The sequence below is a fragment of the Castor canadensis genome, chromosome 15 (assembly GCF_047511655.1).
Source record: "Castor canadensis chromosome 15, mCasCan1.hap1v2, whole genome shotgun sequence".
Taxonomy (NCBI): domain Eukaryota; kingdom Metazoa; phylum Chordata; class Mammalia; order Rodentia; family Castoridae; genus Castor; species Castor canadensis.
The window spans coordinates 68429962-68455674 of record NC_133400.1 but is presented as its reverse complement, the minus strand read 5'-3'; positions in this window follow the sequence as shown (position 1 = coordinate 68455674).

Genomic DNA, 25713 nt, shown 5'->3' with positions numbered 1-25713 from the left:
GAAAAGAAATACAAATTTAGCTAGGCATCCACTAGCATGCCTAGTTTATTTTTTAAGATGGTGTCTCACTAACTCTTTGCTCAGACTGGCCTCTAACTTTGATCCTCCTGATCGCCACTTCCCAAGTGATTGGGATTACGCATATGAGCCATTGTGCCTGGCCACTTCTGTACCGTTTTTTTTGTTGTTGTTGTTATGCTGGGGGTACGTTGTGGCATTTACAAAAATTCTTACAATATATCATAATTGAGTTCACCTCCTCCATCATTCTCCTTTATTCCCCATTTCTGGAATAGTTTCAATAGGTCTCATTTTTCCGTTACTTCCACATGTACACAGTATTTGCTCTATATTTACCCTCTCACACCTTTCCCCACCTCCTCTCCCTCCCACTGGTACCAACACCCCTGGATAGGACCTGTTCTCTGATTTTGTAAAAGCAAAATAAAAATGACATTTTTGTTTAAGATAGCTATACAGGGAGTTTCCTTGTGACATTTCCATGTATATGTAAGTTGGTTTATCACCTCTGTTTTTCTTCTTTCTACCTTGTCCCTTTCTTATGGTGATTCCAACTGGTTTACAAATTCTATATTCATTCTTGTATAGAAAGCACATCAACCATAGTTACATTCTCAACTTCCCTCTTTTACCCTCCCAGTGTGACCTGTTTTTCATAATATTGCTGTATTTTATTAGGTCTGTATTCCACATATGAGAGAAAAAAATATGGCTTTTGGCCTTCTGAACCTGGTTAACTTCATTTAAGATATGGTACTCTAAGGTTCACATCTTCCCTGGATGTAGTGATTTCTCATTCTCCTCTTTTCATAGAAATATTTCATAGTTCAGCTCACATGTCATATCTCTGGCTATTTCTTCTTTGAACTACCTGCAAGGGTAACTTCATCCTCTCATGAGGACTTCGTGCATTCCATTCATGACATACTGTGATATATATACATATATATATGTGTGTATATACATATATTTATTTATTTATTTATTTATTTTTGGATCAGTGTTCCTTCCCAAACTATACTGTAGTGATCCAGAGTGCACCTCATTCCTGTTTGTAACTTTATCACTAGCACAGTACTTAGTTAATATTTATTGAATGAATGGATAAAAATTAAAGATCTATTTTATTTTGTGCCAGGAGCTCAAAGACCATGTTTGTTTTGATGTCCTGATTCTGCTCATATGAGATATTACCTTTATCGATTCATTTCTGTTTATTTTCAAAACAAATGGCTTCTCAAAATCATAACATGGCTTCAATTCCATATCTATTCTTGCACTCCTGCATTTTTCAGAAACATTACGATCTGTCTAAAAAAACTCTTCATCTGAGCCCATTTGTACTTTAAATTGTTTATGTTGCTTTCCTATGCGATTTATGCCACTACCCAACATTCAAAGTTGATAGCATTTATGAAACAATACTGGAAACATATTGTGTGTTGTTAAATAAGGCTGTCCACTCATGCCCCAGGAAGTATTGGTATTTACAGTTAGATCCGGTCCTCCCCCTACTGGAGAAGGAGACAACTTGGTTTTCTGGTAAATATTTAGTGGTAAAGGAATTAGTAAAGAAGAAATATGGCATAGTCTACTATTACCCTAAGAGAAAGTATCACAATTTCATATGACATACAACTTTCAAGTCATCCGATTTGTTATGTCAGCCATGATTGTATGCCTTATTTCTCTTCTTCTTCCCCAACTCTGCATTACCACAGACCACCAGGGGCACTGTAGGGCAAAGAAAGTTAAAGCAGGAATTAAATAAAGAGGAGAGAGGACAGGACATTTTGTTGTCAATTTTGATTAACAACTTCTGAAGGAAAACTTTACAACACCTGTTACATATGTGCTCAGTAGTTATGTTTCATCAGTTTTATTAAAATGTATTTTTATAAAACATGAGAATGACAGCAAGAAATCTGGAGACTAGGCATGGAGTTCCAGCTCTCAGCCTGGCTCTCCCATGGGTCTGGGTAACCATAATTTTTCTGTATTTTCATGTCATTGTATTCACTTGTCTGGCTACTCTTACTTCTGCTTGTAGATCTGTCTGGGTTTTATATCCCTCAAGAAAACTATTACTCAACTCTTCTGCCTTGAACAAGATTTTCAATCTCCCCTCTACTTGCCCCTATTAAAGTACCAACAGGACTGTACTTGTCTCTTCCATTCAAGCAAGAGATTTGGGGTTTTATTTATTTCGTTTATTTTTTCTCTTTTGTTTCCATATCCTGCATCCAACTCCCTAAGCAGAAAAATCATTCAGTAAATAATGGGGAGATGAACAAGTGAGGAACATTTCCTAAACTGAGGCATTGCACTAAGCTTGTAAGGAATCTACCTGCCCACTAGGGCATGTTGGTGTAGTTCAGGAGAAATGGCATACACAAACATGAAATCAAACCTCCACACATACATCTGTCCTCTCTATCTTGATGTCCACATACTGCTGTCTTGCCTAGGATCTGATTGTTTTGATCCAATTGCGGTAGGTGATAATAGTTTCAGGCTGTGAAGTTTTAGAAGATGTTTAGACTTAATTGGTAGCTGAGATCTGCAGTCTTTGTTTAAATGTACAAATTAATTATTTAACTGGACTCATTTTATTTTTAAAGTAGGTTATTGACCAGTAGGTTAATCAATAAACTCAATATTACAGCAGGTAGCATAGTCTACTGGTCAATATAAACCTCTGATTTTCAACTCAAAATAATAAATAAGCATTACTTACTAAAGCAAGACAAAATAAATATGTTTCCAAAATTTTCCTCTTTTATTTTAAATCTTTTTTCAATAACATTTCAATCATTTTTAGCTGTACAATCCTGTGGCATTAAGTACATTCATCGCCATCAAGATTAAACCATCTACAGAACTTTTCTATCATCTCAAACTGAAATTAGTGCCATTGAACAATTTCCCTATTCCCTTCTCCCTGACAACCACTGATTTTTTTTGCCTCCATGAAACTGCCTATTTTGAGTACCTTATATAAGTAAAATCATACAATATTTGTCCTTTTGTGTCGGGATTATTTTACTTAGCATGTCTTCAAGATTCATTGGTGGAGTAGCATGAACCAAATTCCAGGGTTTTTTGAGACTGAATAATATTCCGTTGTGTATGATCTATGGAAGGACAATTGGGTTGTTTGTAACTCTTAATTAGTGAGAATAATGCTGCTATAAACACTGCTGTACAATCATCTGTTTGAATCCTTGCTTTCAAACATTTGGGGCACATAACTAAGTGTAGAATTGCTGGATCCTATAGCAATTACATGTTTAACATTTTTGAAGAAGTGCCATATTGTTTTTATAGTGGCTGAACTATTTTATATTCCCAACAGCAATTTTGGGAATTTTGTGCTCTAGTTTCCCCATGTGGTCACCAATACTTTTTATTTCAAGTTTTTAAAATATTAGCCATCCTTGTGGTTAAGAGATTCCTCATTGTGTTTTTGATTTACATTTTCCTTTTTACCAATGATGTCGATGCTTTTTATATGCTTGTTGGACATTTGTACATCTTTGGAGAAATGTCTATTCAATTTCTTTGTATTTACCTGGATTGTTTGATTTGCTGTTATTGTTTTGTTGTAGGTGTTCTTTGCATATTCTGGATATTAATACCTTATCAGATATATGATTTGAAAATATTTTGTTCCATTCTGTGGACTATCTTTTCATTATCTTGATGTGGGCCTTTAATTTTGATGAAGTCCAATTCATCCATTTTTCTTTTGTTACCTGTACTTTTGATGACATTTTCAAGAGATCATTGCCAAGTCCAATGTTCAGAAGGTTTTCTTTGAAGGTTTCTTCTAAGAGTTTTATAGTTTTATGCTTTATATTTAGATCTTTGATCCAATTTGTATGTAGCATAAGATAGAGGTCCAATTTCATTCTTTCACATGTATGAAGCTAGTTTTCACAGTACCATTTGTTGAAATGTCCTTTCCTCATTGAAAGGCTGTGGCACCATCATCAAAAACTATTTGGCAATTTATGTTAAGGTTTATTTATGGGCTTTCTGTTCTACTTATATCTTTTTCACTACTTCATGTACTCAGAAATTACAAACGTTGAAATTATGCACTGTGGAAGGGATAGTGAAAGTCAGAAAAATTAGAACCATTAGAAGATGTAGACCAAGCAAAATAGTGAGAAGAGGGGGTACGTTATTCCTGCTTAGTAGAATATCCAGGTCAGAACCAAAAGCTACTTTATGGACTAGAAGAAACAAGAAGTAATTCTCAATTAAAATAAATGACTCTTTCAGAATCTATCAAAGGTTACCAACTCTCCAATGCTTGTATTAACTTATTGCTCTTCCTATGTTAATTTTCATTTCCTTTCATGGATGGTTATCCACCACAAATTACTCTCTCTTTTCTATCATTTGCTTACTCTATTTTTCTATAGCATAGGGAATCTTGTACCAATTGATTATTAGTATTTCCAATGAAAATGAGGTACACATGGAAGGAGTTCCATAAACATTTAAACTATCAGTGTATGTCTTTATTTCTCTTTCCACTATAAAAATTTCTATCCATTATATATCTTTAGCAGTTGTGACTATGAAGACAATAAAGGAAAAAAAATTATTCAGTTCTAATACAGCTTATTTCACATGGAATCCTAAGGCTATGATTTGAGAAGAGGTCTGAATTCCTTTTCTACTAAAGGGTTAGTAAAGAAATTCTGAGACTTAGAGTATTCTTTGATGTTCTATATGAATAACCACCCAGACTGGGAGCTACAGTCTGATTAATTAGAGCCATCTCCTGGTTAGGTTTCTAGTCAAGATCTTCATGTTTATCCCTAGGATCTTTCTCGCACTTTCCTAAGAAGTAATCCCCTAAATAAACAGCACTTGCCAAACATTCACTATGACACCATCCTGGTCTACTTGTTTAGGCACACACTCCTAATGATCATTAACCTTCAAGTCTTACCATCTGCTTTCCAATATATCAAGAAAATTTCTCTCCCCCAAGGCCATTGTTTAAAGCCCACACGTGGCTTGGCACTCACCACCCAGGGGAATTCTAGGCTCTTCAACTCACTTCCTTCCCTTCAGTGCACTCTTGACCCAGGCCTGCGCAGAAAGCACCTCAAGGCAGGAATTGTGCTCGTCTTTGGCACAATTTCATCTATTGTGCTTGGCCCTACATTTCTCTTCCCTTATATAAATATCAAATGATAACAAGACAATGACTGTTCTTTCCTCTGGAGGGAAGGGGATGTTTTCCACTATCCACTTTCACCTTCCTCTCTTTTCATTTCAACTGGAATCTGAAATCTTAGAAATAACAAAAGGATGTATATTTGAACAAAACCTAATTTACTACACTAGGTGTTACATTGTTTTAGCACCTTAAAGAACAATTCTGATTTCTGTTGCAATCTGGCAGATCTTTGTCAATGATACTTTGAATACTTAGAAGAAATATTAAGATTAAAAATGAACTGAAACTTGTACTAGCACACACTGTGATCACTCCATTCATCCTCATAAGCCTTGCACATAGGCTGTGGCATGTAGAATAAAAGTAAAATTATGAGGTGTAGTGTTCATTTTGTTAACTATCCAAAAAGAAAATCAGATCCGAATCAGGGAGGAAAATGTGAGTATTGTAAAATGCCAAGTCTTCCTGCCCATGAGAGATTTATTTATTGGAAATTATATTGCTAGGAAAAAGTCTAAATAAATTAAGTCCCTAGTTATTATGTCACATGTAGCTGCATTGAGAATATAGCCATGATTTTGCAGTTATGTAAACGAAGCTGTCAAGCACTTGTTATTTTAAAGCTGGAGCCAGGCAGCTCCCCTGACAGCCCTGTGGTCCCAGCTCCCAGCCTGATTCATGGCCAGTGCTGAGACACAGGAAGTACATGTCTGCTATAATCTAAACACCATGAAAATGGAACATAGGAAGCAGTGCAGAAAGGTAAAGCTAGGCTAAACCCCATAACCCAGACAAGAGCCATGCAACACACATTGGAGGAAGGAGAAGGCAAAACTTACTCCTAAGAACTCCTGCAACTTGTACATGATTAGGGACCAGCTGTGGAGTCCACAGGCCACAGTGCAAACTGAAACTGAAGGGCCCCTTGTTCAAAAATTATGAATTTCAAGACAGTGACAACAGAGCATTCAGCAAGTTGTGCGGACCTTCTAAGTGTGGGGCCCCATGTCACTGCATGGGTCACACACCCATGAAGTTGGCCCTGGAGGCTTCTTTTAAACAACCAAAGAGTTGGGCAGCAATGACAAGCAATTGCCTCTGCTAAGAACAATGACTCCTATCTGTATTATTTTATAACAACACTGTGCATTTAAATGTAAATACATAGTTTTTTTTCTGTTAGTATGTGGTTGTACAGAAAATGCTGATGGTCAGTCTAGTTCTTTCCATTCTTTTCTGCTCAGACACAGTGATCTGACTTGTGCCATCCAATCAATGGCAATAAACTCTGGACTGTCATTGTTTAGCTGAGAGCCATGACAGTGTTCACATCTCCAAAAACAGCCAGTGGGAAAAAAGGAATATTTAAAATATACCACTATAAATGTGTTTGTTTCTTTTCCTACCCCAAATAAAGATAAGCAATAATTTATTTCTTATAACACAAAAATTATAAATTTAGCTGCCATATTTTTCCATTTAAGAGAAAGTTACACTTTCCTCTTTTTATTACTCTGTATAAGCAAAAAGAAGGCGCAAAAACTTGTCTGCAATTAAAACAAGAATTTGGAGTTGAAGAGCAAGAAATGATAGAAGCAACCATGTAAGCAACAACTGTGACATTGGAGTACCTTCCTTTTCAGCCAAAGGATGAGAAGGAACCTCTGCCTTTGGGGCCTTCTATTCAGTTTAGTTCAGTAAGAGAGCACTCCCCAATCCCCAGGAAGATCACTGGGGCCTTAACATTATCTGCCATAATCTACCTGCACCAGAGTTCTGTCAGCAGGCAATGGTGAGCCATTCAACTGAAGTAATTAAATCTCTCTGCTCTCATAAAAATACAATAAAAATACAACTGCCTGCTGCTGGTCAGTGGAATTACAATGAGTGGAGGTAAATTTTCATTTCATGGTGTTAGTGTTAAATGATTGCCCTCTAAGTTGACTTCATGATTCTGCATGAGATCTCACCACATTTTAATAATTCGCCTTTTGTTTAGAGTGGAAAGAGACCTAGAAATAGCACATGTGTTATGATTTGGAAGGAGATTTTATGTGCAATTAGGGTCCTGAGAACCACAACAACATAACCACATTCAGGTTCCCTAATTGGGCCAAGAGGAAACTATCATTTCTGAAATGATCTGGGTGCCTTAACCTCTGTTCAACTTCTCTAAAATACTTGGAATTATTTTGATAGTGTCTGCTTATTTTCAACATTTCTATTTAATTTCAAGGCTGTGAATTTTATAGTTGTGTATTCTCTGTTCCACACACTGTTAATGATCAGTCTCTTTCATTCCACTGCGAAACCATCAAGAAAATTGTCACGTAAGTGATTCTATGAGACAGTTTTAAAAATTGTTTTTAATGTAAATTTAACAGAACTCCACACTCTGCCAAGACTCAGAGCCAAATTAATACCAATAGGGAAATTATTTCTGTACAGCCCATCAATAAAAAGCTGAACCTTCAGAAAAAGTCACTTTTGTTAATAAAAGTCTCACTGGTTCTTAGTCATAGTCATTGAATGAGTCTCTAAATAGTCTCAAATATTCTCCTAATTTTTGCATACCTCCATCCAACTAGCAAAATGAAAATGTTAAATAAAATAACTCTAAATGAAGAAGGTAGAGAAAACCACTTTAGTTTGTTTTAATCAATTTTTTTTTCTTGCAAAGCACTATGGCTGCTATGTTCAAAATCAATGATTCAATGCATCCTTGTAGTTCAAGTGACTTTCTGCTCTTAGACATTCTGCATAGCTATTAACGTAAAGTGGAATTAAAATAGAGTGCTTTGCAGTCAGTTCTGAATAATCTATACATAGTTTATCCCATACCCCAGGGTATCTGAAAAGGCTATGCTTGGAATGAATCAACCTGACATCCCCCATATGCTATTGACTTGTTGAATCCCAAATTCTTTAATCTGAATAAAAATAGCATTTTTAAATTGACTCACATTGGAGAGGTCCAGCTACCTCAAAATCAATAATTCCTTAGAGACAGAAGACTGCATATTAACTAAATAGAGCAATGGCGCACAGACAGAACTGAAGAGAAAAAGAAAAAAATATATAGCTACATATATATATATATATATATATATATATGATAAAATCTAGATAACTAGGTTTAAATTTATAGAAACGTTGTAATTGGAGGAAGACAGAAATACAATAAGAATTAGGAGTGGGGACAAAAGTTGAAATCTAATAAATCAATTCAGAGTTAAATGTCTTCAGCCATACAGTGAGTTTATTTAGCAGAGTTTTATATATTCAAGCAAAGAATCACAAGTTGTGCTTGTTTTATATTTTTAAAGCACAGCTGGACAAATATTTTCACTGTTCATATGTATTCATTTAAAACTTTTCTCATTTACTGTACAATTTTCCTGGAATTATCTTCATTACCTTTTCTACCAGTTTCATTGAGGTATAATTGATAAGCAAGAATTGTACACATTGGAAGTATACAATGTGATGTTTTGAAATATGTATATATTGCAAAAACAATACCAAAATCAAGCTAATCAACATGTTCTTCACTTCTCATAATTATGAATTTTTGTTTGCATGTGATGAGGACATTTAAGAACAGATTTCATCTATACAGTATAATATAGTTTTGTTAATATGCTATACATTAGATCTCTAGAATTTATTCATCCCATCCACTACAGCAAACTTGGATACTACAGATGCAAACACTGAGGAATAAGTTCAGTTGAAGTGCATATAAACTTATTCATAATAGATTTTATTTAGAATAGACTGCTTATACAAGATTATTTGATTTTGTCAATTTTAAATGCATGTATGAAAAAATATACAAGTGAAATTACACTATATCAAATCAAAACTTATGGAAGGAGGAAAAGAAAGGGTGGGAAGGAGGAAAAGAAAGGGTGAGAAGAGAGAAAACGATCAAAGTGTATTGTGTGCGTGTATGAAAAGGTCATTATGAAACATACTCTTAAAAATTTGCAAGAAGATAAAGAATAGGGGGTGGGGCAGGGGATAAGAGTGAGTAGTAAAGGGGTGAATATGATCAAAGGATATTGTAAGTGTACATGGAAACATCACAACAAAAGGCCCCACATTGTACAATTAATGTGTGTTAGTAAAAATGTGGATGAAAAAGAAGAGTAAAAAATTCCTAATACATAAAAATGATGACGTTTGAAGGGATGGAAATGTTTATTTGATTTGATTTTTACACATTGCATACATGTATCAAATTACCATAATGTACTCTATAAAGATGTAATTTTGTAACATGATAAAAAAGAAAAAAAGAATAAAAAGCAATGCCCCCTTCAGCAAAAAAATAAATAAATAAAATCAAACCTTAAAGTTTTTCCAGTAATTTTGATATACATCACAAAATGTTAACAATATGATTTTTATTGTGGGTTAATATACCATATTGTTTAATATTATGGTGTATATTCAACAGGAAAACATTTGTACTGTTTGTCTACTAATTTTCTTAAAGCTTGGACTCTTAGTATCCATTGTTTATTTATTTGATGGATTTGTTAAGTTGGATATTAAATTGGGTAGATTAGCAATTATCCTATGAAGTTTTTTAATCGAGTTAGATAGCTTCGTATTCACTGATTTTCACCTACTTTGTGAAAACAAAAGTACAATCAGATTAATTAATACAGGTGTAGACAGTTTTCCATTTTATTTGGTCATCCTGAGTGCATTTATTTACTTAAATAGTTTCCCTACATATAGAAAGGGCTGCATAAATTCTACAGGCTAAGTATGCAATAAAACCTAAAATAAGAGAGGGAGAGGTTGACCATGATAAAGCAACAATTAATAAAACAAAACAACAACAAAAAAAAAACAGTTGGATCACTGCAATAGAATTCATGGTTCTGTAGGACCACAGAAAGGAGATGTCAGAATCAACCTAGTGTTCTGGTCAAGTGGAGGCTTCCCAGGGTGTTAAAGTCTAAATTAAATCTTAGAAAGCTAAAGTTAGCCATGCAAAACAGGAGAGGAGAGGCAGACTGAAGAGCATATACAAACAATGAGTATTTAATAAATACTTGCTGTATATCAGATATCTGTCCAAGCACTTTATGCATTATCTTATTAATTACCACAACAACTCTATCAGCCTACTAATAAGTAGGGACCTAACTGTCCTTATTTTATAGATGAGGCCACTAAGACTGAGAGAAAGGCAAATAATGAACCCACAAGCATAGCTAGGTAAGTGACAACTGAGATTGAACCTGGCAGAAGGTAGAGAGGTTTGAAAATAGCACTGACTTAAGATTGTATCTCTGCTCACAATAGGATAACTGTGGAATCAGTCAACAGACTCAACAACCTATGAATGGATAAATAAAATATGGTCTAGATATACCATGGAAATATACCCATAAGAAAATGCTACTAAATCATTTGCAGGAAAATGGATGGAAGTGGAGGTCAGTGTGTTGAGTGAGATAAACCAAGCTCACTCATTTGTGAACCTAGACCTTAAGTAATGATGATGATAATGGTAATGGGACATGAATAGAAAAGGGATCAATGGGAGGGGACAGGGGGGAAAGGAAATGATAAGAGGAGTAAAAGGCTTAAAGAGTAATACATAAGTATGTATACATGTATATGTATGTACATATATTTATACATATTATATATATAACAACAACATAATGAAACCCACCAAGCACTGCTTGAAAAAGTGGGAAGGTAGGAGAGGTAATGGGAATACAATGGAGGAATACACTGTGTGTGTGTATGGAATTATCACAATGAAACCCTTCATATTATTAATGTATGCTAACTCAAAAATATAATAAAACTATTAAAAATTGAGAACTACTGCTTCATAGGTCTGGTAACACAAGAAAGTGGAAGAAGAATAGGAACGAAAATCCAAGAGGTAGTGTGAAGCCAAATCATAAAGAACCTGTGTGGCAAGTTAGTGAGTTTGAAAACTAACTTTCCTGAAAGAAAAGTATCGAGATGACATTGTAGAAAGACTGCTCTGACATCACAAAGGATGCATGAATTATAAGCTGTAATTGATGAGTTTTGAAACTAAAGCAATGGCAGATATATTGAGAGGAGACAGCTTTTAAAAAGAATTATACCATGAAATCAACAGTACTTTGTGGCCAGTTAGCAGGAGGAGTTTAGTTCAAGAACAGAGTCCACCTGACCCCCAGGTTCCCGGTATAGGAAATCAATTGGATGAATGGACTCGCTAGATAAATGTCAACACCATTTGCAAGCAAAATGATTCTTAAGGTTTTAAAATACTACACATTTGAAAATAGCAGATTTTTACCTATAATGTCAATAGTACTAATTCTCAAGATTTTTTTGCATCATTTAAATTTGAGCCTAGGGTTCTTGCTTCCATCACTCAATCTCTTTCCTATTTTAAAGTGTTTTGACTTAACTTCTATTTCTTCCAGTCTTTTCCCTTTTTCTACGATATTTCCCAGTATCATGGAATATTGAAGTTGTGAGGAACTTTTCTGATAAACCATCTCTAGGTATTATTTATCTACTGAACTGAATAAATTATCCCAAAACTAAGAACTTATGTAATAATGGGCATTTATTATCTTACATGGTTTCTGTGAGTCATGAATTTTGGAGCAGCTTTGCTAAATGATCTGACTCAGGTTGTCTCATGAAGCAGCTGTCAAATGTTGGCCAGGACTGCAGTAACCATAGACATAACCAGGGCTGCGGGATCAGCTTCCTAGACGACTACCTCACATGGCTATTGGCAGGAGGCCCTGGCTCCTTGCTACGTGAGTCTTCCCACAGGGCTGCTTGACATGGTGTTCTTGGTAGCTGGCTTCTTTCCAAAACAAATGATCCAAGAGAGTGAGCATGAGGAAGCTACAAGGCCATCTTGGATGTCACACACCACCATGTCTACCACATCCGGTTCCCTAGAAGTGAATCATTGTATTCAGTCAACACCCAAGGAAAAGGAGAATTAGGGATTATCAAAGATTTGGTGGATATATTTTAAAGCCACCATGTCTTGTAATCAAATATTTTCATTCTATGCATTGATTCATTAAAAGTAGATCTCAGTAAGTAAAGTATTAATTATATGAATATCATAGTAGTGAAATGAATAGCATTTCTACCCATGTCATTAGCATAACACAAAGCTCAAATATTCTGTTATACTCCTTATCCACTTATATGGGAGGTGTCCTAAAACTCTCCTGGAATTTATTAGACACTGTAGACTCATGCCTATAATTCTGGCTCCTTGGGTGGCTGAGATCAGGAGGAACATAGTTTTAGCCAGCCTGGGCAATAAAGTTTCAAACTCTACCCCATCTCAAAAGAAAAAAGCTCAAAGGAAACAAGCCTGTCATCCCAGCAAAAGCAGGAAGCATACAATAGGAGGATGGTGGTCCAGGTAGGGCTGGGCCAAAAGCAAGACAATATCTTCAAAATTACCAGAGCAAAGGGCTCTAGACATGGCTCAAATGATAGAGTGCCCATGAAACTCTGAGTTCAAACCCCAGTACCACCAAAAAAAGAAAGAAAAAGCTTTGCAATCAGATTGAATGGGTAACCACCAGCTTTATTACTCACCAGTCTTGTGAGATGCATGTTGGAAATGTTAGGAAAACCCATGATTAGAATTATTATAAAAATTAAAAAAGAAAATACACATAAAATCTCTGTCATGTGTTTTTCCTTTCATTTCATTGTGTATGGGAGAAAAAAGAACAAATGATTGATAAAATGTCCCTTTTGAGTGGTTAAATATAAAAATTGTGTATGTTTACATAGTGCATCAACTCAAAAAACAATAACATACAGATAGATAATATTTTTCTGCCTCATTCTTCTACTTATAAGAACCCTTGTTACTATTTTGAGCCCATCAAATAATCCAGGAAAGTATTTCCATCTCATCTATTAGACATCTTAATTTTTTCTGAAACTTAGTTCCTCTTTGCATGTAACAGAATATTGACATTCTGCCTACAATGTTTATATGAAAATATGTGTATATATGTATAAGTATAACACAAGTAATAGAATTCAGTTTAATGTTAATTACTTTATTTAAACTGAATTTTCTATTTTTCTGCAATAAGGGTGAATTAGCTTGATAGAATCAAAAGAAAGAATTTTTAGAGAATGAAGAGAAAAACCACATACTGGAAGAAAATCTTTGTGAAACCAGTACCTAATAGAGGCATGGACCCTAAGTATACAAAGAGCTCTTCAAATTCAAAAATAAGTAAAGAGCCAAACTAGAAAATGGGTAAAAGATCTTAATAGACACTTTGTCAAAGAAGAGATACAGGTAGCACATAAACACATTGGAAAGATGATGCAATGTCACTAGAGAGTTGCAAATTGAATCACTGGTGGGGTAGCACTACAGGCACAATAGCAGCCAAATTTGGAACCCTAACAATGAGCACGTGATGGAGAGGTTGTGAAGCAGCAGTACTCATTAACTGCAAATTCATCAATGGCAAAGGGGTCCAGCCACTTTGAAAGACAGTTGTCAATTTGTCACAAAGTGGTACACACTGTCTCATGTGACACATAAAACTTAAGTCTACACAAAATCCTGCATACAGATTTTCATGGCAGCTTTATTTATAACTGCCAACACCTGGGAACAACAAAGATATCCCTCAATACATAAATATGTAAACAAATGGTGACATATCCAAGCAATGGGATATTATTCAATAATAAAAAAAAGTGAGCTATCAAGTCAGAAAAGAACCGAGCAGAATCCTAAAAGTATATTGCTAAATGAAAGAAGACAATCTGACAGGACTATTGATGCATAATTCTAACTATATGACATTCTGGGAAATGAGACGCTATGGTGACAATAAAATAATAGGTAATTACCACTGGGTTGGAAGTGCTGGGGGTTGAGGGAGATGGAGACATGAATAGGTGAAGCACAGACAATTGTTGGGGAGGTGAATCTGTTCTGTATTACCATAAGGGTGGATAAATGTCATACATTTGTCAAAACCCACAGAATGTATAACACAGAGAGTTACAGTTTTAATATAAACTTTAAAATTTAGTTAATACATCAATACTAACTCATCAATTTTATCAATGCAAAAAGGTAAAAGTGGGAAAAACTAAAAATAGAGGAAAGGGGTATGCAGAAATGTGCTGTGCTTTCTGCTTGATATTTTTTTGTACACCCAATTCTGCCACAAAAATAAACTCTATATTTCAAGAAAACTTGAGATAGAGGTAAAATAGACACCTCAACTCTATACAGAAAGCAAAGAAATGTGAAACATTACACAATAATAGAAAGAAGGAAAGAAGGAATACAGTTATCTTTTAAAATGCTAAATTGTTTCCCTTGGCTAATTCTCCTCTATGAGCATCTGCTTGTGACCATCTATACTGCATCATCAATAGATGCATTTGACCAAAATACAATTTTATAAGAGACAAGCTGTATGATAAAGACCTGTGGTATCTAAAAGAGATTCCAGTAGACCAAGGTGGAAATTCGCATGACTTTCTGTCCTGAATAACTAGTTTACAATAGAAGGAAATCATACTTTTTGGTAATTAAGAAGCTCTGGATTCAGTCTGTGTTCAAGACCACTTCCATCTCTAATTGCCTCCATAATTAGTCTTAGCCACATAGTAAGCAGTTAGTGTCAGCTACTACAGGAATGCTGCCTTCAAGCTTCAATATTGATTGAACAACGAATCCATTTTAAATTTCCTGACCATATCATTTCTAGGCTATTTCTAATGAAATTCTTTTCATTAATGTTCCCGTGTGGAAACTCCTTACTTCAGGCTAAAACATTTCATTTCATATCTCCCACATCCTCAATAAAAGCAGTTCAGTTTTTAATCTCCATCATCCTTCTGTCTCATATTGCAGAAAATTGGAAATGCCTATTTTTCCAAAATCATGACCAACGTGGGAGACCAGGTCACTGCAGCAGGATCCATATAAATGAGCAAAGCCATTGAACCAAGCCCTATAAACAGTCACCATGAAAGTACAGACGATTACTATCCATAATCAGTAGAATCAGCCTCTAGACATGCCGTGGGAAATGAGATACTTTAAGGCCTAGGGAAAATATGACTTCTTCAGAATCCTGGTGTCCAGAATCATGTACATCACATGCAGAGATTTCCACCTTTGACAAAAGGGCTGAGCTCAGGCTTCCAAAAGTCCTGACCATGAAAAGCAGTGCATGTCTCTAGCTTCCAATTGCAACACACAACCCCAAATCCACAGATTGTAATGATAGCATTACTAGATAAATGGACATTTGTTGTACTCTTTCTATTTTCCACTGAAATAGAAGCAAGAATTTCCCTCTTTCTTTGAACAGCCTTGTTCTCATTACCTTATCCAATATATTTCTGAGGGAGCTTAAATAAGTCCAAAAATGGAGAAAATAATATTCTGTCTGGCGACATGTAACATTCTAGCTACACTGATAAGCAAAGTTTTTTAAAGACAGAAGGTACTAGAAACCCATGAGGTGTTAACTGATGACGTCTCTGACTGTCCTTCAGAGACCTAGCTTGCTTCTCTTAACTTCTGTTACTAACAGCATCCGATGCAAAGGCCATTTATTCATCCAAAATGCAATTGGTTAAGTTTCAAATCTCTGCATGTTTTTTTTTTAATATATATACCAGATATGCATCTATTTTTCTGGAGCACTCAAAAGAGTCTAATATTTCTCTGCAAACTGAGTTACCAAAGCTGCACCGGAATTTTGATGTTTCCATTAATAAAAGATATATGCCTGCAGGAGGTATGGATTTGTGATCTCAGGATCCAGAGTTTAGGGGCAAAGGGAAAACGGCTGGCATCTGTACAATGATTAAATGTATGTTCAGAGAGAGGAAGTCTAAAATGTCTCTACAGATCTAACAAGACCTATTTGGACCTGGGGCTTGCCCCTGCGGGGTGTTTTTGATAGCTTTATCTGTGTCTGACACGGGGGCTCTATCCATTCTCACTTGTCAATATGCCATGGTAGCTACAGCTGAAAACGGGGAGTCAAGGGACCACCCAAAGAAAAACTTGATGGTCTGGGGACCATTTAACCAACCCTACCCCTCACCTGACCAAAATGCAAAGTCAAAAAAATAGAAAAATGGCAATCAAGACTAAAGAGGAATTTAGAAAGAGTTTAAAAAAAACAAAAACCTGAAGCTTCTCAAAAGAAAACCAGATGTAAACATTCTTAAGAATCAAAAATAAGTTGAGCTCCTGGGTGCTTGTGGCTCACTTCACACCTGCAATCCTAGCTACTGGGAGGCTGAGATTGTGAGGATCATAGTTCAAGGCCAGCCCTAGCAAATAGTTCATGAGATCCCCATCTCCAAATGTAACAGAGCAAAATGGACTGGAGGTGTGGCTCAAGAGTTAGAAGGCCTACTGTGCAAGCACAAAGCACTGAGTTCAAACCTCAGTCCCACCAAAAAAAAAGAAAAGATTCAAAAATTAGTCTGGACAATTAGTGGGCAAACACTGGATATGATACAAGAGATACCACCATGAAATATAGCACCAAATAGTTATTCATAAGAATCTGGAGGTTCTTTAAATATATATGAAAGCATTATGTACTTACATATAAACATGCACATATATAAGCACATGCATGCATACGTATACACATATCTACACATATAGCATTAGTTTGCTAAAGCTTAAAAAATGGAACAATGGAAATTTACTTTTTCACAGTTCTGGACACTGGAAGTCCAAGATCAAGATGATCTGGATCTTGGTGTCAAGGTTAGACAGCTTTGGTTTCCTCTTGTTAATGGATGCAGGTCATTGGTCTGGGAGCCAGAAAGTTCTTGGTCTCACCAGAGAAAGAACTAAAGGATTACACAGAAGAGACTTTCAGCAGGGGCAAGTTTATAATGCAAAACAAAGCAAAAGCGCTCTCTCTAGATGGGAGAGTGGGAAGATTCAGGAAGAACTGTTATCCTGGATGTCCCAAGCCCTCAAGCATTTATTGGGGTCTGTGGATATGGGATGGTCAATTCCAGAAAACTGGGTTATGTCATTAACTTTCAGAGACCATTATCAACTCCTCCCACATTTTGGGCAGGGAAGTTCTTGGCCTTGAATGGTCAGACCAAGGCTATCATTTTCCACAAGCTATGGAGGCTTTGGGTGAGCAATACCCTGCCGTTTGTCGTAAGTCAGTCTGCGAATATCAGGAGTTCATCCGGGATGCAATTCTTTATCAATATCCAAGCCATTGTTCTCAGCCATCGGGTTTCCTAACTCCCAGCCTAACTCTTACATTACTCTAAAGTCTTTCTTGTTGACTTGTGGATGGATGATTTCTCACTGTGCCTTTGCATGGTCTTTCTATGTCCTTAAGCTATTCTGGTGTGATTTTGTCAGATTTAGATTCCACCCCACCATAATGACCATGTTTTAACTTAATTATCTCATTAAAGGCCTTATCACCACACATAGTCACATTCTGAGAAACTGGAGTTTGGGCTTCAACATATGGATTGAGGGGGCACACTACAGACCCCTTAAATTATAACATATGCAACACATTCTATGTATGAGTCATTTCTATTTTCATACAAAGATAGGATCATGTTGTACAATATGGTTTATAATATGCTTATTAATCTAATTCATTGACTATGTGCTTGGCCATAACTATTACTGGGCTATTTTCTGGTCTAGGACCATGACGTTCTAGGAACATCATAATATGTTTAGTACAAATTCTTACTGCTTTCTCAAAACTGTCATCACTATTCACTCATATTTGTTCCCCAAGATTAATGTAAACATAATTTTGTCAAAAATTAAGTTCTTGTGGTAGATCACTTACCTAGCAAGTGCATGGACCTGGGTTTAAACTTCTCTTGGATTGTTTATTACCCATGGTGCTTTATTTAAATTGTTCTTTAGAAAGACTTGGTCAGTTCACAAAAGAAATTTGTCTGCTTCTCAACATCCTACTTATGTCATTAAAGGTTATTTCAGTCTTTGAAAATATGATAAATAGAAAATACATCTCAATTTTTAAATTTGCATTTCTTTGATTACTACTAAGACTAAACATCTTTTTTTTATTCATTTATTCACATATGCGTACATTGTTTGGGTCATTTCTCCTCACCCCCCACTCCCTCCCTCTCCTCCCACCTCCCATCCCTCGCTTCCAGGCAGAATCTGTGCTGCACTTGTCTTAATTTTGTTGAAGAGAAGATATAAACAACAATAAGGAAGACAAAGCATTTTTGCTATGTGAAATAAGGATAGCTATACAGGGAGATTCCTAGTATCGCTTCCATGCACAAAAGTGTATTACAACCCGAGTTGATTCATCTCTACCTGACCTTTTTACTAGCTCCTGATCCCCTTCCCATATTGACTTCTGTCACTTTAAAGTTTCTGTATTAGCACCTCTGCAGTGGGGACATCAAACACTTTCATGTTTGGGGTTTCTTACCTATCCCCATACCTCCCATATGTGCTCTCCCCTTATCATGTGACCCAAGTCCAACCACATTGCTGTATTTGCCCTAGATCTAAAGTCCACATATGAGGGAGAACATACAATTTTTGGTCTTCTGAAGCTGGTTAACCTCGCTCAGAATGATGTTCTCCAGTTCCATCCATTTACTTGCGAATGATAACATTTCATTCTTCTTCGTGGCTGAGTAAAATTCCATTGTATATAAATACCACATTTTCTTAATCCATTTGTCAGTAGTGGGGCATCTTGGTTGTTTCCATAACTTAGTTATTGTGAATAGTGCTGCAATAAACATGGGTGTGCAGATGCCTCTGGAGTAACCTATGTTGCATTCCTTTGGGTATATCCCCAGGAGTGGGATTGCTGGGTCAAATGGCAGATCTATGCTTAAATTTTTAAGAAATCTCCATATTGTTTTCCAAAGTGGTTGTACTAGCTTACATTCCCATCAGCAGTGTACAAAGGTTCTTTTTTCCCCACATCCTCCCAACACCTGTTGTTGGTAGTGTTTTTGATGATGGCTATTCTAACAGGGATGAGGTGGAATCTTAGTGTGGTTTTAATTTGCATTTCCTTTATGGCTAGAGATGGTGAGCATTTTTTCATGTGTTTTTTGGCCATTTGAATTTCTTCTTTTGAGACAGGTCTGTTTAGTTCAGTTGCCCATTTCTTTATTGGTTCATTGATTTGGGGAGAGTTTAGTTTTCCAAGTTTCCTGTATATTCTGGTTATCAGTCCCTTGTCTGATGTACAGTTGGCAAATATTTTTTCCCACTCTGTGGGTGGTCTCTTCAGTTTAGAGACCATTTCTTTTGTTGTTTAGAAGCTTTTTAATTTCATGAAGTCCCATTTGTCCATCCTTTCTCTTAGTTGCTGAGCTGCTGGAGTTCTATTGAAGTCCTTGCCTACACCTATTACTTCCAGAGTATTTCCTGCTCTTTCTTGTACTAACTTCAGCATTTCGGATCTGATATTAAGGTCCTTGATCCATTTTGAGTTGATGCTAGTACAGGGTGATAGACATGGATCTAGTTTCAGTTTTCTGCAGGCAGATAATCACTTTTCCCAGCAACATTTGTTGAAGAAGTTATCTTTTCTCCATCATATATTTTTGGTGCCTTGTCAAAAATAAGGTGAGTATCGTTGTGTGGATTTATATCCGGGTCCTTGATTCTGTTCCACTGGTCTTCATGTCTGTTTTTGTGTCAATATCATGCTCTTTTTATTGCTATTGCTTTGTAATATAGTTTGAAGTTGGGTATTGTGATACCTCCAGCATTGCTCTTTTTTGCTGAGTATTGCCTTATCTATCTTCAGCCTCTTGTGTTTCCAAATGAACTTTAGGGTAGATTTTTCAATCTCTTTGATGAATGTCATTGGGATTTTGATGAGAATTGCATTAAACATGTAGATTTCTTTTGGTAGTATAGCCATTTTTACTATGTTGATTCTACCAATCCATGAGCATGGGAGATCTCTTCACCTTCTGTAGTCTTCCTCGATCTCTTTCTTCAGGGGTTTGTAGTTCTCCTTGTAAAGGTCATTCACATCCTTTGTCAAGTTTACTCCTAGATATTTGATTTTTTTTTAAGGCTATTGTAGATGGAATTTTTTCCATATATTCTTTCTCAGTTTGTTCATTATTGGTGTATAGAAAAGCTAATGATTTTTGTAATGGACTGAACATCTTTTATGTTAGTTTACTGTCCATTTTCTTTAATCATTTTGCAAATTCTTTGCTATATATTTTGCTCTGTTTTCCGTTAAAATATTGCTCTTCTTCTTGTTGATTTGAAGGAACATTTTATACTTATCAGAATCAGTATTTGTCAACCATATATGCCGGAATTTTCATTTTTCACATTTGTGACTTCCTGCCAATACTGTTTCTAGTGGTTATCTGCATTTCTGAAATCTTTGTTTTGTGCCCTTTGTTTATCGTTTTGTTTTGTTTTGGGTTTTTCAGTCAGAGTCTTACTATACAGCCCAAGCTGGCCTTGAACTCAAGATCCTCCTATCTCAGCTTCTTGAGTGCTGGAATTACACATGTGCACCATTATATAGAGCTCCCTTTTCTTTCTATTTGAGGTTTTGGCTGCAATTTTTGCCAACCTATGAACATTTTTTCCTATGATTTTGCCATGCATACAAACTTCTGCCCCACAGGACAATCATTAAATATTCACCAATTTGCATCTAGTATTTTATGGGTTGCTTTGTTTTTAGTTTTTAATCTACTGTTGTTTTGAGTATAAAGAATGACATGACAATCTAATATTCCCCATAAAATATGACTAACTTGGTTTGCTAATAATATTAAATAAAAACAACATACAAAAATTAATTTATTTTTCCTTCTTACAAAAAGAAAAACTCATTATAGAGAACACTGTCATGCTTCTCCTAAGGATGGGCAGTGTGGAGTTCTCACTCTATGACACTCGGTATACTTTTATGATTACATAGCTCTTCTATGTCTTTTATTAAGATTATTCCTGCAATTTACAGATTACTGGTATGAATATAATGTTGATTTTTCTCTTGAATTTTCTAACTGGTATGTAAGAAAGCTATTAATTTAGATTATAGTTATTAAATAAATGGTCAAATATTCATATTTTAGTAGTTCAAGTGATTTTGCAATTATGTTTGCTACAATATCATAAAAGCCAGTAAATGAAGACAATTCTATTCTAAAGTGAATACTTTCACTTCTTTTGATTTTCCTTATTATACTTGTTAGGACATTCAAAACATTTGATCAGCAAAGGTGATCATGGCCACTGTGTTTTGTTCTTCTCATTAATAGGAAGTCATTGGTTCTGATATCTGTTCCTGGTTCATCTGGTTTACCTTGGAGTTGGTCTTCTTCCTTGCTTTATTTTCCTGAGACAGGGTCTTTCTATATAATCCAAGTTATCCTGGAAGTTGTGATCCTTCTGCCTCAGTCTCCCAAGTACTGGGATTGGAGGCACATGCCTCTACACCCAGCTCCCTTATTTATTTTTGTAAGAGTAAATTATAAACTATATCTGCTTTTTTAAAATTTGTCACATTGGCCATACAGTTTTTCCTCTATCTCACTATTATGAGACATCATTTTATTATATTTGCCAGTATTTAACAAGCTTTTCATTGTTAAGTAAGCTAAGTATTTCTTTCTATCACTTTCAATTCAAACTGTATTTGACATACATAAAAGAACATAAGTATGGTATGTAAGTTTTAAAACATAGTGTTAAAACAGACTCTCGAGAAACTTCAACCCAGTCCAGTAACAAGAGCTCTTGGGATATCTTGTGTCTATTTATGTGTCTCTCCCTCTGTCTACACTTATCCCACACCAACTAACCCACTATCTTGAATCTCATTATATATTATTTCTTTTTTTTTGAGTGTGTGTTTTTTATTGTTGTACTGGGGATACAGTATGACATTTACAAAAGTGCTTACAATATATCATAGTTGAATTCATACCCCTCATCATTCTCCCTTATCTCTCTCCTCCCATTCCTAGGATAGTTTCAACATGTCTCATTTTTCCACTTTTATACATGATTATATAATATTTCCACTTTATTCAGCCTCCTACAACCTCTCCTTATATCCCCCCACACTGGTACCAACCCCCAGACAAGACCTGTTTTGCCTTACTGTTCTCTGTTTTTGTAAAAAAAAAAAAAATGTCATTTTTGTTTGTTTAAAATAGCTGGAAAGAGAGTTTCATTATGACATTCCCATGTATAAATGTATTATAACCTGAGTTAGTTCACCTCCTCTATTTTTCTCCTTTCTACCTTAGTCTTCTTATTATGGTGATTTCAACAGATTTAAAAATTCTATATTCATTCTTGTATAGGAAGTATTATTATGTATTATTTCTTAAATGCGCTATCTGGTGGAACACCCTGGTCTTATTTTTATAAATGCTTTATCTAGTTCATATGTGATGTTAGCTTATAGTTTTCTTTTGTCCCATCTTTGTAATGTTTAGAAGTATCAAACCCCAGGAAATAGAAAAACTCTCAATATTATCTTAATATCATAGGATTTACATGTTCCTTGAGGCTTGGTAGAACTAATTCTTAAAACCAAGGGTTTGAGTAATTCTGTGTAGTTTTTATGCGTTGAGGAGTGCTTTATTTTGTTTTGAACTCTATTGCTTCACTTTTAGTGATTTTTATCTGACACATATACTACACACATACAAATGCATTAGCCCCAAATTCAAATGAGTGCTTTTTATTAAAGATCTCATATAAATTATTTCAGAAAATGAATTTTCACTTCTGTTTTCTTGTTCAATTTTCTGGCTCCAGGCTCTAGTCATTCACTCCACACATTTCCTTTTTAAATAATTAATTTTTACCTAAGCTTACTGTTTGTGTTGTTTTATTTCTAGATTCTGGAGGCAATTCTTTATAGAGAAGCTCTTTATTCAAACAAATTGTTGTCAGGAACTTTAATAAAGAAAAAAATAAAAGCAATCAGTAATGCGGTAGTGAAAAGAGGATGAGAGATGGAGACCCAGGCAGTCCCAGTCTGAGAGCCAACACCCACGTTTACCGCACACACAGCTACCAGGACTGTGAACTTCTAAATGGCCTGAGATGTGTGTTTTTGTTTACTCATTGAGCCACTATACACTAAAATGGCCTTTATAAAGTAATGTTCCACATGAAAATGTTTTGGTTGTATTTTACTCTTTCATTGTGATTTAGGCTCAGTTGTAATTGCGGACATGGTCTGTGCACGCTCCATGAGGTTTCTGTGCAGTTACCTACACTCAGCTGATGGTGACTTGTGATCATCTCAGGTCTGTGTGTCTCAAACTATACTATGGAAAGTGTTTTTGTTTCCTTCAGTAGAATGTCTTGTAAACATCTCATAAATATTTGACAATAACATGTTTTCTTAGTGAAGTAGTTTCTCTTCATGTTTGTTAAGTAGTACTATTTGGATGACATAGCAGTGACTTTTCAACCTGTGGCCACAAACCCCTGCTTAGCATATTAAATTAGACAGCATCTATAATTTGAAAAAAGAATTGTCCTTACCACCAATCTTGTCTACTTTCATAATAATTCAATTTATCTTGAAATTTTAAATAATACTTAATATAGAAAGTGTGGGAAATTTTAATTTATCAAATGAGAGCATTGGTTTTAAACATGGTGAGAACTGCTACTCTAGAATCATTTTTGGTTATTTGATTAGGAAAGTGTAAGTGAAGTGTGTTGTATCTTCTTAATGTGATGACTTACAGTTTGCCCTTATATTTAAATATGGTATAATAATTGCTTTAAATGTGGCATAATATTTTAGGCACATGTCTGCTCACCATCACCACAAATCATATCTTTTATCTACAGAGACATCATTTTCTGCCATTTGATGTGTGTTTACTTTGTGTACTTTTTTGCCTAATGTATCTATTGCTTATTTACTTTTTGTTTTCATTTGCAAGAAATAGGTTGGCCTAGCCTGTATTTTTAAAACTATTCTTTGTTTCTTATTTTAATACACATGTCTTAGACACAGTAAATCTGAACTGATTTCTTTTTCTGTTAATGTAAAAGACTATGTTTTTCACTACAGTAATATATTCTATTTATTTTAATAATTGCATTTTCTTTTCTTACTTTTTAATTTTCTTTGTTTTTACAGTTATTATTAAATCATTCAATCACCTCTTTCTCACTACTGTTTTCCTGCCAAATTGAATTGTCATTCCCTTAATGATTTAACTGTAGGAAAAAATAGCCAACATTTATCAAAGGCTTTCCATAGATATAATCTCACAGGTTACACATATTAACATATTTAATATTATAGCAGATAAGTTAAAATAGAAGAGAAAACTGACGCACAAAAATACATAGCCCATCCAAAGCAAGTAGTTCCTAGGTGGTGCAGCTAGAAAAGGGATTCCAGCATTCTGACTTAAGAGCCCTCTGATTGGAGGGTTTTATTCTGTTTTCATCCTAATGCCTATTTCATCTTTAAACCTATTTGAACTTGTATGTGACAACATGAAAATGGAAATGGAACCTATGTTTATAATTCTCTAATAATTTCCATCACTGTCTTTGTCCCTATAGACTAACCTTTGTGCTCTGTCTTTTCACCACACATCTAACAGAGAAAAAAATAATTCTGAATATTGTGTGAATGAGTAGCTTTTTATCTGCCTACTTGGTTTTCCAAAATACCCAACTTGATCTTTGTTGCTTGCACTGAGTTGCTTAGTTCCAGGCTTGGTTTTATCTCCTGCTACTCTTTCATATCATCAGGTTGCTCCATTTTGTTAAGGCTGATGATTGAATCTCAATGTTCCTCCCATTCCTTGCAGTAAGTAATTATGATTCTGCTTTGTTCTGAGTGGTTACACTCTTTCAAATGCATTATGCGGAAACTATAGCTGTCCAAAGAACAGCAAAATACAAAGCTACTCTCCCTCTGTCTGCTACCTGTTAAGTGGGTTGGAGGCAGGGGAATCTGTCATCCTTATTTTTAGCAGTATACCAGGGGACAATGACACTCAGTAAAATTCGACAATATTTTTATTTTTCTGTTAATATTCTTTGTATTATTATATCATAATTTAACATAATAAAGAGAAAATGTTAGAAGGAAATAAAAATTCAAACCATAATTCTTCATTCTTATGGAATAGAAAGTTGAAGATGGCCATAGTTTCATGTTTTCCTGAACAAAAACATTTGGGGAGAAAAATTAAGCAGGGATCAGAATACTGCCAAAATCCCCCAGTCCCTGTTCCTTAAAACAGCTGCAATTGTAGGAGCATAAAATCAAAACCAATTGACAAAAGTAATAACCCATAGTCAACTGTGTATTTTTCAACAACCAGTCAGATTTGGGAAGGCTTAAACAACATCATAAATTACAATGTGTAACTGAGATAAACAACATCTGAAAAATGAATCATTTCAACTCTAGAAT